Here is a 12,560-nt window from a genome sequence, read left to right as displayed (position 1 = left end):
GAGAAAATAATCGCGCAATATTCCTATTGCCGAATATTCGCATTGCGAATATTCTGCAATATAAAATGATCGCTTCAGCTACTCGGCCCAGTGTCTCTAATCATACCAGCAATGCTTTTAGACGTCGATGGAGATCACTAGGATGTGATCTGTTTTAAAAATAAAATTGAAAAAATGCGAATATTCGGAATAGCGAATATTGGCCGCGAAATTCGATATATTCGCGAATACTCGAATATGCCATATTCGAGCCGAATATTCGCAATACGAATATTCGTGAGCAACACTATTGGTCACAGCATCTCAGGCAATCTGCCAGTTCACTGGAGTTTCCCCGCAGTGCTCTGTATCCTTATACCGGCTTCCTCCAGCATTTCAGTGATCACAGTAGAGCAGCGTGGATCGGAAGAATGCTGACAGCAAACTTCACAGACTGACATGCATGCCTTCCTGCTCTGACTTATGTGAGTAGATTCTTTTTAATCATTTCATTTATTAAAAACGACCGCACCATCGGCTACCTGGTGCCTTTCTCTCCCTTCTCTTTTGTCTCCTCTGTAATTGCCCCCTGCCCCGTGCGCTCTGATCCCCCTGCTGTTCGGGTCTCCCTGTGTGCTTGGGCCCCTACAGAGGCATCTTGGTACCCCCTGTCGGCGGCACTGGTGTCCGGGTCTCAGGCAGAGGGAAACCCAGGCACATCATTCAAAACCCAGGTGACAACCCTTGTCAAAACCCATCACTAAAAGCTTGTATTTACAGTAACATGCTAATGTATTTTTAAAAAAAATAATTATTTTAACGTCTGCAGCTTAATGTATACATGAAGCCCAAACAGTTTGATTTAGAGTAGCAGAGGGTTAACACTGTGGCTGATCAGGACAGTTAACATCCTTGCTCTTCCACTTTCTGTTATGGGATGACAGCTAATTGTCTCCTAACTTTACTTTTACATTGCCAACCTGTTACATGCACCCCTGATGGAGATGTGACCGCAATGGCAAACATTAAGCCATTATCAGGAGACCAGTCTAAAGCAATGTTGTGTAGCCAGAGATGAAGTGACTGCATGTAGATGAAAAATGATTAAAAGAGGCTGTAGTTGAGATGAGGTTTGGGTTCTCTGCAACAATGGATTTGAGACAAACCCTGCATAGTTCCAGGGAATTTATGCAAAGTTTTTTTTAAGGTTTATGACAAGTCTTCCTGAGGCCAAGAGAAAAATGGTGACAGGGGCGGTACTTCCAGCAGATTGACAAGCTCAGCTCTGTTAATATGAGTTTTGTGAAGGGGGTGTGTCTCTTGCATCCAATCAGCTCTCAGAGCTCTCCTTACTGAGCTCTGCAAAGTGTAACTTAAAAATGAAGCACTTTGAATGTATGTGGAGAGGAGAAGACTGCAGATAGATAGATACAACGTATGTAGGAGGATTTGTTTCATCTCTGTGTATCACCTGAGGATAGTCCCGTCACCGCGTATATGGAAGGGTTTACAGCCACTTTAAGTTCAATAGCCCAGCACTGCAAACTGGACAGCAGACCCAGCCACTTAGGAATTTGTTAAAGTAGTACTAAAGTTTTGTTTTTTTGTTTCAAAATTACAAACATGCAGCCCTGATTCTCCTCTTCTGAGGACCCTCTTTAGCGCTCCTGGCCCCTCCCTCCTGCCATGTACCCACGCAGCAAGCAGCTTCCTATGGGGGCACCCAATCTGAGCCACAGCTCTGTGTGTCCATTTAGACACAGAGCCATGGGTCAGCCCCATCCCATCTCTCTTCTGATTGGCTAACTGACTTTGATAGCAGCGGGAGCCAATGTGTCTCAGCCAATAAGGAGGGAGAGTCCTGGACAGCCAAGGCACTCGTGTACATCACTGGATAGAGATGGGGCTCCGGTACATTGCTTTGTGTGTCCATTCAGATGTGGAGCTGCAGCCTGGCCCTGCCCACTCTCTCTCCTCATTGGCTCACTGACTTTGATTGACAGTGACAGGAGCCAATGGCACTTTGCTGCTGTCTCAGCCAATGAGGAGGGAAAGTCCCAGACAGCCGAATATCTCGTGCAACATTGTTGCATTGGAGGGAGCTCAGGTAAGTATTAGGGGGGCTCAGGGGGGCTTCTGCACACAGAACGCTTTTTATCTTAATGCATAGAATGAATTATGATAAAACACCTTCTGTTTTTACAACCACTTTAAGCATCCAGACTCAAAGAAGACAAAGAGCCATGTTATCATCTCCCTCACCTTGAATATCAACAAATCAGATCACTAGATTAATAAAAAACTGCTGTCACTTGTGACCACATTCTCTGCAGATACAGATTGACCATGTTATCATTATTTTGAGACCATTCCCTTTGATGTAATGAATAAATTTGTATGTGTTTTGATCAGTACACCTGCAATTCAGGCTCTAGTTGGCTTTTTTGGAACACTGTCAGTTACCTCATGTTGCTTTGAAAACTCGCAGCAAAGTGCTAGATGACAGCTCTCTTTTATGGCTGACACACTGATAACTGGTAATCAACCTAATATTACTTCCCTTTGCAGCTGTGTTCATAATTGAAATTCAGTTAAAGTGCATCTAGAGCCAAAATGTTTTCTTATAGAAAGAAAAATAAATAGAAAGTTAAGAGTTTTGCTATATGTAGATGTTTTTTTACATTTGCCTGCCTGGCCAATCCTGACATGTCTCTCCTGCATGTAAAAATCATAATTTGTTTGCTATAAAATTACACAGAATCCCAAAACATTATATATGTTTTTTAGCAGAGGCTCTAGAAAATAAAATGGCGGTAGTTGCAACTTTTTTATCTTGCACAGTATTTCCGCAGCAATATTTCAAACACGTTTGTTTTTTCATGCATAAAAAAAAAAGTAAAGTTAGCCCAATTTTTTTGTATCATGTGAAATATGATATTACGCTGAGTTAAATAGATACCGAAACATGTCATGCTTCAAAATTGCACCCGCTTGTGGAATGGTGCTAAACGTTGGTACTTAAAAATCCCTATAGGCGACGCTTTACATTTTTTTACAGGTTACATGTTTTGAATTACAGAAAAGGGTCTAGGGCTAGAATTGTTGCTCTCAATCTAACGTTCGCGGCAATACCTCACATGTGTGGTTTGAATGGTGTTTACATATGTGGGCACAACTTATGTATGCGTTCACTTCTGTGAGCGAGCACGCAGGATCAGGGGCGCTTTAATTTTTCTTTAACCACTTCAGCCCTGGAATAGATTTGGCTTCTCAATGACCAGGCCATTTTTTGTGATATGGCACTGCGTCGCTTTAACTGACAATTGCGTGGCCGTGTGACGATGTACCCAAACAAAATTGACGTCCTTTTTTTTACACAAATAGAGCTTTCTTTCAGTGGTATTTGATCACCTATGTAGTTTGTATTTTTTGCGCCATAAACAAAAGAAGAGAGTCAATATCGAAAAAAACACAATATCTTTTACTCTTTGCTACAATAAATATCCCACATTTTTTCCCCCAAATTTTTTTTTCCAGTTAGGCCAATATGTATTCATCTACATATTTTTGGTAAAAAAAAATCACAATAAGCATATGTTGATTTGCACAAAAGTTATAGCATCTACACGATAAAAAGAGCCATTTGATCAAGCTACCCATTTCACCACCAGATTCAACACAGAGCACAAAAAAATGGAGCACATCCGGAAAAAGCATCGGAAAATATTACTTGAAGATCCTCACCTCATTTTCTTCCAGAACAACCACAAATTAAATACAAAAAGCTCCCAATCTAAAAAAACAAAATAGCCCCCCCCCCCCTGTAAACTAAAACTAAAAGTAATCTCCCCACCTTTGCCTTATCCCTATCATAGGCATGTACAGGTGTAAAAAACCTCTATGCAAAACCTGTGATTTTTTATAAAACATGGTAAAAAAGAGTTTACCACAAAAGGAAAATCCTATAAATTTGAAATTTTTTACAATTGCTCCTCCGACCATGTAGTTTATTGCCAAAGCTCTCTGTGAAATTGACTGTATGTAGGACGAACCATCCGCCCATTAACCCACTGAGCGGTATCCCCGAGTCTGGCTCTGGGTGGAATTTCAGAACCAAAAGCGGTAACTCCAAGCCCGACTCGGGATCGCTCGCAGTATCCACAGGCACAGGTTACTTACCTTGTCCCTGGATCCTGCGATGCCTCCCCGCTGTGTGATCGAGCTGTGTCCTCCTTGCTCGATTCACAGTGCCTGTGTGCCACCGAGCTCCGTTCCCTGCGACGTTATGACGCACGGGGCGGAGATCGGCACCAAATTCAAAAAAGTAAATACTCACAATACATACAGTATACTGTAATCTCATAGATTACAGTACTGTATGAAATAAATACACATCCCCTTTGTCCCTAGTGGTCTGTCCAGTGTCCTACATGCACTTTTGTATAATAAAAACTGTTCTTTCTGCTTGGAAACTGGACATTGTCCATAGCAACCAAAAAGTGTCCCTTTACATCAAAAGTGGTTTTAGACCAGCTAGAAAACAGCGATAATAAATTAGAATCACTTGCAGAATCATACCCGGGATGTCTACTAGACTCTTCTTTGGACAGATTTAGGTGAGTTATTCCTTAGGCCCCATACACACGAGAGGATCCATCCGCTGGAATTGATCCGCGGACCGGCTCCAGCGGATAGATCCCCTGGTGTGTACGATCCAGCGGATCTGTTTCCGCGGATTTTTATCCCCTGGGATGGATTTCCAGCGAATAAAAATTTGAAGACATGCTTTCAAATCTATCCGCTTGAATCCATCCCAACGGATTGATCCGCTGGTCTGTACAGACTCACCGGATCAATCCGTCCGAATCAATCCCCCGCATGCGTCGTAATGATTCGACGCATGCGTGGAATTCCTTATATGACAGCGTCGCGCATGTCGCCGCGTCATCATAGCGGCGACAGCGTGACACGTCATCGCGATGGGATTTCGGCGTGGATTTTGATCCGATGGTGAGTACACTCCATCGGATCAAAATCCTCGAGAGGATTTATCCGCGGAAACGGTCCGGTGGACCGTATCCGCGGATAAATCCTCTCGTGTGTATGGGACCTAAGAATTACAGGCCTACAATAAAAAACGCCAAATTTTCATGCAAAATAATGGTACCGCTTTCAGCACCTAAAATCTGACATAATCATACCGCCAGGGAGAACAACGCAGATAGATAGAAGGAGGAAAAGACAAACATAGTGTGCATCGCCATTTGGCCAAATATCATCAGCAATCATCTGCAGGTCTAAAAGTGTGCATGGTAGAACAGATCCCTAAGAATCTTTTGGAAACCAAGCGATTCCACAGGCTCTGTGAGTGCAAAACTTTTTGGACTTATTCTTTAGAGACTTTATCACCTGGTGGTTTAAATGAAGCAATGGAGGTATCTACTATTTTGTAATATTCACATTTTTTTCTCATTCCTTTTCTTTACAGAATACATTTTGACCCGATGTTGATGAATTAGGTGGACAAGATATTGAAGGGGGTGGGATCTCCCTATCACAGTAAGTAACCACAATAAATATCTTGGTACCTTAGTGTGAGTTGTCTTCTGATTCACAGATTTAGTAGCTACTATGAAATGTGGGATATGTGCCCTTTGCAGCATAATAAGAGAAATCATATAAGCCACTTCATGTTTTTTGTTTTTAAATAGACTATTGAGTCTTGCAGATATACTAATTTAGCTATGTATGAAAATGGTATGATAAATATTTTTCCTTTTTATATCTACATTTTATTCTCAACAAACTATGAATGACGTGTATAGTACTGGGTGAAACTCCTGCGCTGTAGTGGATGGAGGGGTGGCAGAGGGGAGGGAGAGGGATAAAACTAAGAATGGGGAACTGCAGCAGACAAACAAGAGTCTTTCCAATGAAGGACAAAGAATAAATGCAATGGTGGAAGGAGTCTGCGCTGTGGTTACACTAGTGACAAAAATGGACCAGGAAACGGTGATAGTGGAGGAAGGGAAGTGTGTGATGGAATCAAGAAAATAAACGTGTACAAATGCAGCAAAAATATTTTACACAGAGGTGAAACTAATCCTGATTGGACCAAGTGATAAATCACAAAAGAGGAAATGGGTGAGTGTAACGGACACAGGCATGCTGCCGAGACAGTTATAATCTTCATGCAGGGGGACTACAAGGAACTGCATGGCTTGTCACAAGTGGAGGTACCACATTGTATTCTGAGCTCAAAGGGTTAATTGGACAAGTCTCTTTCATTGCTGGAATGCTAATGTTCCCTTCACATACCTAATGAACCCTCTTTTGTGTGCAGGTAAACAGCCCCCTGTGAGGTGTATGCTGATGGGGATTATGTGTGAGTGATAATTGTTTTAAAGGTTAATTGAATTCTATGTGCCTGGCCAGGAAATGTTAAGTGGGGTGAGGTGCCGAAGCGTCTAGAAACTGGCCAAGTGATTAATTCAAGGAGATGTCATTGTTTCAGGGGGTCTGTGTTGAAGCCCCCTACTGGGAAAAGGGGAGGGCGGAAACTGTCATTGTTCTTGTAACAGTTGTAACCAGATATAAGCAGGTGAAATATGCCAAATAAAGTCAGTCTGCTTGACCCTCCAAACGTAGCACGTCTCGTTTCTTGGAAGGGCGTTCGATGGGATATACCGGCGGTACCTGCATATCGCAGCTTGCCAGGGAAAAGGACGTCTCCAACGGCCGATACCCCTCACTACCAGTGGGTAGCCGTTACATTGGTTGGCAGTAGTGGGATGGTCCTTTTATCCAAAGAGCAAGTTCTGAATGGAGTCGCAGTACGCCAGGCTGAAAAGATCCACACTGAAAGATCTATTGGAGATTCGTGGTAGGAGCGCCAGCAACAGACCACGGAGGGAGCTGATAGCTGACCTGCTGGAGCTGGACGAAATGGATGAATCCATGGAAGGAACGGAGCCCCTTGCACCGGTCAGCAAAGAAGATGTAATTACTGGGATTGTACAGCGGAGATTATCCTTGTATCCAGAAACGTCCGTGGAACTTATCAACCAGCTGTTCCGGGAAGCAAGGGAAGAAATACAAACGAAGAGGGGACAAGAACTGGAACTGGTAAGAGCGAGACAGCCCATTACACATGCAGTTCCTACCCCCCCACCTGCTGCTACAGGAAAGAAAATACCGTTCACTGCATTCAAAGCTTTTGTAGAAAGTGAGGAGGAAATCGATGGATATTTGGCGGACTTTGAGAGGCAGTGCTCACTACACCAGGTACCACCAGACCAATGGGAAAAGGGGAGGGCAGAAACTGTCATTGTTCTTGTAACAGTTGTAACCAGATATAAGCAGGTGAAATATGCCAAATATATGCCAAAAATATGCCAAATAAAGTCAGTCTGCTTGACCCTCCAAACGTAGCACGTCTCGTTTCTTGGAAGGGCGTTCGATGGGATATACCGGCGGTACCTGCATATCGCAGCTTGCCAGGGAAAAGGACGTCTCCAACGGCCGATACCCCTCACTACCAGTGGGTAGCCGTTACAGTGAGTGAAGGAGTGATCTACCTCATGTGTACTCAAATACATACAGTGAAATAGGTGAAAAACCAAAACAGTAGAATTCACAGTGAGGTGAGGAAATGACTAATGAAAACAGCAAACGAAAAAATGCCAGAGTCCAGTCAATGGAGGGGTGCAACTCAATCCTCAAATCATGCAACCTACACCCTAGAGTGAAGTGACCAGCTTACCTCCTAGATATTACTCACACGTAAGGTAAATAGCTGATACTTCTGGTTGGTTGGATGTCCTCTTTAACAGATCGCAGTATTGGACCATACATGTGGAGAAAGAGTGAATGTATATTGTGGGTAGACCTCCTGTCACTTCAAGGGCAGAACAACGAGAACTCTCTAAGATACAGTGTATAGGTGTACACTTACACAACTCACACTGTATTAAAAGAAGAAATGCCTGTCTCCACGAACGCCGCGCTCGTATCCCGATCCTCTCGTTGTCAGCGCTCAGCACTCAGCTCCTCAGAGGTCCATAGAAGCGGCCGCTCATGGTTGAGAAGGGGAGCAGAGAGGGGAGAGGAGAAGGAGGGAGGGCGTGTAGCGTGAGACGGCACAGCACAACAAAGACTTTAATAGCCGGTAAAAAATAAAAACTTACAGTAAGTGGGTAAAATACGGTCGCATCTCCTACGAGCACCGCACTCGTCTGCCGTCTGTTAGGATGTTGCTCCCGGTCAGTACTCTTAGTGTTCCCGACGCGTGTTCGTCACATCACCCGATGAAGTCACGTGATGTGACGAACACGCGTCGGGAACACTAAGAGTACTGACCGGGAGCAACATCCTAACAGACGGCAGACGAGTGCGGTGCTCGTAGGAGATGCGACCGTATTTTACCCACTTACTGTAAGTTTTTATTTTTTACCGGCTATTAAAGTCTTTGTTGTGCTGTGCCGTCTCACGCTACACGCCCTCCCTCCTTCTCCTCTCCCCTCTCTGCTCCCCTTCTCAACCATGAGCGGCCGCTTCTATGGACCTCTGAGGAGCTGAGTGCTGAGCGCTGACAACGAGAGGATCGGGATACGAGCGCGGCGTTCGTGGAGACAGGCATTTCTTCTTTTAATACAGTGTGAGTTGTGTAAGTGTACACCTATACACTGTATCTTAGAGAGTTCTCGTTGTTCTGCCCTTGAAGTGACAGGAGGTCTACCCACAATATACATTCACTCTTTCTCCACATGTATGGTCCAATACTGCGATCTGTTAAAGAGGACATCCAACCAACCAGAAGTATCAGCTATTTACCTTACGTGTGAGTAATATCTAGGAGGTAAGCTGGTCACTTCACTCTAGGGTGTAGGTTGCATGATTTGAGGATTGAGTTGCACCCCTCCATTGACTGGACTCTGGCATTTTTTCGTTTGCTGTTTTCATTAGTCATTTCCTCACCTCACTGTGAATTCTACTGTTTTGGTTTTTCACCTATTTCACTGTATGTATTTGAGTACACATGAGGTAGATCACTCCTTCACTCACCCATTTCCTCTTTTGTGATTTATCACTTGGTCCAATCAGGATTAGTTTCACCTCTGTGTAAAATATTTTTGCTGCATTTGTACACGTTTATTTTCTTGATTCCATCACACACTTCCCTTCCTCCACTATCACCGTTTCCTGGTCCATTTTTGTCACTAGTGTAACCACAGCGCAGACTCCTTCCACCTTTGAAACTATGAATGACGTTTATGAACAATTCTAATTCCCTCCAATAGATGGCAACATCCAACCTTGATATGTTGGTTGTAGCAATTTTCTGTTTACCCCAATAGATGGCAGCACTAACGTAATATAAATATTGAGCATTCAGGTTGTCTGTAATAACTTGAGAAAGGAGCGCACACTCCTCCCACCACCGAGGTGCGCTTGCTCAGAAACGCATCAGGAACATACCAGTGATGTTATCCCAACCAACACTGCAGTCCAGGAATCGTTCCACCCCCACATTCTCCGCTCTCCTCTGCACACCACATCTTGCTGGCAATGAGAGCTTTTAGAGCGGCCGGGACAGCTCCTTCTGCAGAACAGTGTCATAAATACATCACCAGATAGACAACTAGAAAGATGTGCCTGCTAATGCAGTTTAAAATGTGAGTTTTTATTATTGGGCATTACAGTATATTTTATAGTCTATACTCAGAGGCGCCTGCATTTATTTTTTATTTTTTTTATCCTAAGCCTGGTTTAACTGTGGTTCCTCCCTTCTGTCAATAAGTGGCATTGTTGCCTTTGCCATTAGTATGGTGATCTGCAGTGAGTTATAATTATGGATATCTCTTTCAGACAATCAGGAGGAGTGCTATGTCGCTGAGCATGCTAGGAAAGAGTATATATTTGGAGGAAGTCAGGTCCGGGTGGATGTGTGAGGAACAACTGTGTTGGATGAGGCCTGGAATATAAGGTCTGGCCATGTGCCCAAAGCTCTACCAGAGAGAGCCTGTTTGTTGCCTGGAAGCATAAGGAAAGTGATGGAGTTCTGAGGTGAAGTACCAGAGGTTGCCGGGGACTGTGGAGAGGCTGGGAAAGCATCAAGGTGGACTCATCAAAGGGAAACCCTGCACAGTGTTGTGAGTTTATGGTTACTATGAGAGACAGGTGTGTGTTGCTATGTAGAAAGGAAACTTTGGGTGCAGGCCTTAAAGAGGGGGTTCACCCGGAAAAAGATTTTTAACATTAGATTGAGGCTAATTACAGGAAGCATAATCGGGTGTTTTTTTTTAAATCAATGTAGTACTTACCGTTTTAGAGAGAGATGTTCTCCGTTGCTTCCGGGTATGGTATTCGGGACTAGGCGTTCCTATTTGATTGACAGCCTTCCGACGGTCGCATACAGCGCGTCACGAGTTGCCGAACGTCGGTGCGGCTCTATACGGCGCCTGCGCACCGACGTTCGGCTACTTTCGGAAACTCGTGACGCGCTGTATGCGATGGTCGGAAGGCTGTCAATCAAATAGGAATGCCCAGTCCCGCAGCCCATACCCAGAAGCCACGGAGAACTCTCTATCTCTAAAACGGTAAGTACTGCATTGATTTAAAAAAAAACACCCGATTCTGCTTCCCGTAATTAGCCTCAATCTAATGTTAAAAATTGAGGTGAACCTCCACTTTAAGGCCCTTGTTCTGAATTTCTGTCTACCTGGCTGTTTTGTTTTTGGAGTCTGCTGATTTGTCTGCCTACTTTCTTAAGGTGTCTTGTGCCCTAACCCTCTCTCTCTACATTTTCTCTCAATAAGCTTACTTTTGTTCATTCCTAAAAGTGACTGGCGCCCAGCTTTTCAGCAACCATGCATACCCACCATGCCTAAGAACCAGCACCCTGAGGTGAAATGTCAGCCCTCTCTGATGCCAGGGTTCAGAGGGTAATACCACTACTAAAGTAATGACTTTGCAACTTCTCCAGCAGCCGGGTGAACACTCTTTTTAGTTCACCTATCTGCTGAATTGCAAGTGCTGAAAGTTTACTCAAAGTAAGCAGTGAAGCTGGAGAAGGAAGATGACATGCAAAGACCTAGCAGTTTTCAAAGAATTCAACAATCCACACTTTAAAGTGTATGGAAAGGCAGAACTTTTTTTTAATGTTGGATGAAAAAGCTTAGGGTTAGGCCTTCTGTCATGATCTTATTGTCATGTTGTTATTGCAAAAAAAGTTTTGACTATATAGTACATACACTTTAAGGTTGCATGTTATAGATCATACAACCTAGGTGAGTAACCATAATAAGGACAATATTTAGATGTTTCAGAATAAATAGCTATATTTAAGTTTGCTGCAAATATGCAGCTAAAACAAACCAAGATTTTAGAAATATAAATGCTGTCAGACTATTTGTTAAGTGGCCAAATCTGTAGCAAGCATAAAAAGGAGTTAAGATTTCTTAGACCTTCAGGGCTGCAAGCTGGTTGTATGCTGTTGACAGATAGTAAAGCCAGAGTCAAGCCTAGTACACACGTCCAAGGAACTCGACGTCGAGTTCCTTGTGAAGCCACCGAGGATCTCGGCGAGCCAAATTTTCCCATTCACGTCAAGGAAATAGAGAACATGCTCTCTTTTTGGCCCGACGAGATCCTCAACGGTTTCCTCATCGAAAAGTGTACACACGACTGGTTTCCTCGGCAAAAAAAAAAAAACCCAGCAAGCTTCTTGCTGGTTTTTGCCGAGAAACTCGGTCGTGTGTACGAGGCCTGAGGGTGACAACCTCAGAGCCAGCGTATTTTAAAAACAAATCAGTGATAGCTCTGTTCTCAAAGTTCACTTTTAGTAATTATCACTAGGTGGCAGCATTAGACACTTTGTTTGCAGTTTCTGTAAAGCAGTAAATCTCAAGTCACAAACTCTGCTGTATAATTTGTGCCAAAAAAACAATCTTTACTGATCAGGGTGATCTTTAAAATAACATTTCTGATTTTTTTTTTTTAAATGCATTTTCCCTTTTAGTTTCTTCACTAAGAAAAGCGGTAATTATTTCACAATAATCCTTCAATTTAAAAAATAAACATAAGTAATACTAGATTATGCTCTCTTGATTTTTCTTTATGAATAGATTTTTCTTCTGTTGACATCCTTGCATTGAAATTTTGAAGGACTTCTCTTTTGTGATTTTAAACCATTCCCATTCTCTATTTGGAACTGACACCCATATCCTACTCTGGGGACTATTCAACTATCCCTTAAACTTTGACATTAACTTGGGTTTCAAGTTTTTTCTGTATTATAATTTAATCACTTTTTTGGGTTTATTACACATGTTTTTACATTTTTTGTATGGGACTTATTTTTCATATGCTCATCTGTAGAATTATTTTTTACTTTCACTGTGATATAATTTATAGCCCTGCACACTTGTTTTTCCACATAGAAAAATTAGATCTGGGCTCCTATTCTTCATTCTGTTCCTGCGCTTAGTAAGTCTCTGTTCTAGAACAAGCATAAATGTATTAGATGCTCTAAAACATAATATGCAAGTTTTTTCCAAAATCAGTGACTAAGCAAGTTATAA

The sequence above is a fragment of the Rana temporaria genome, chromosome 5, assembly GCF_905171775.1.
Source record: "Rana temporaria chromosome 5, aRanTem1.1, whole genome shotgun sequence".
NCBI classification, from domain to species: domain Eukaryota; kingdom Metazoa; phylum Chordata; class Amphibia; order Anura; family Ranidae; genus Rana; species Rana temporaria.
The sequence above is the reverse complement of the archived record's forward strand: the minus strand, read 5'-3'. Positions refer to the sequence as shown.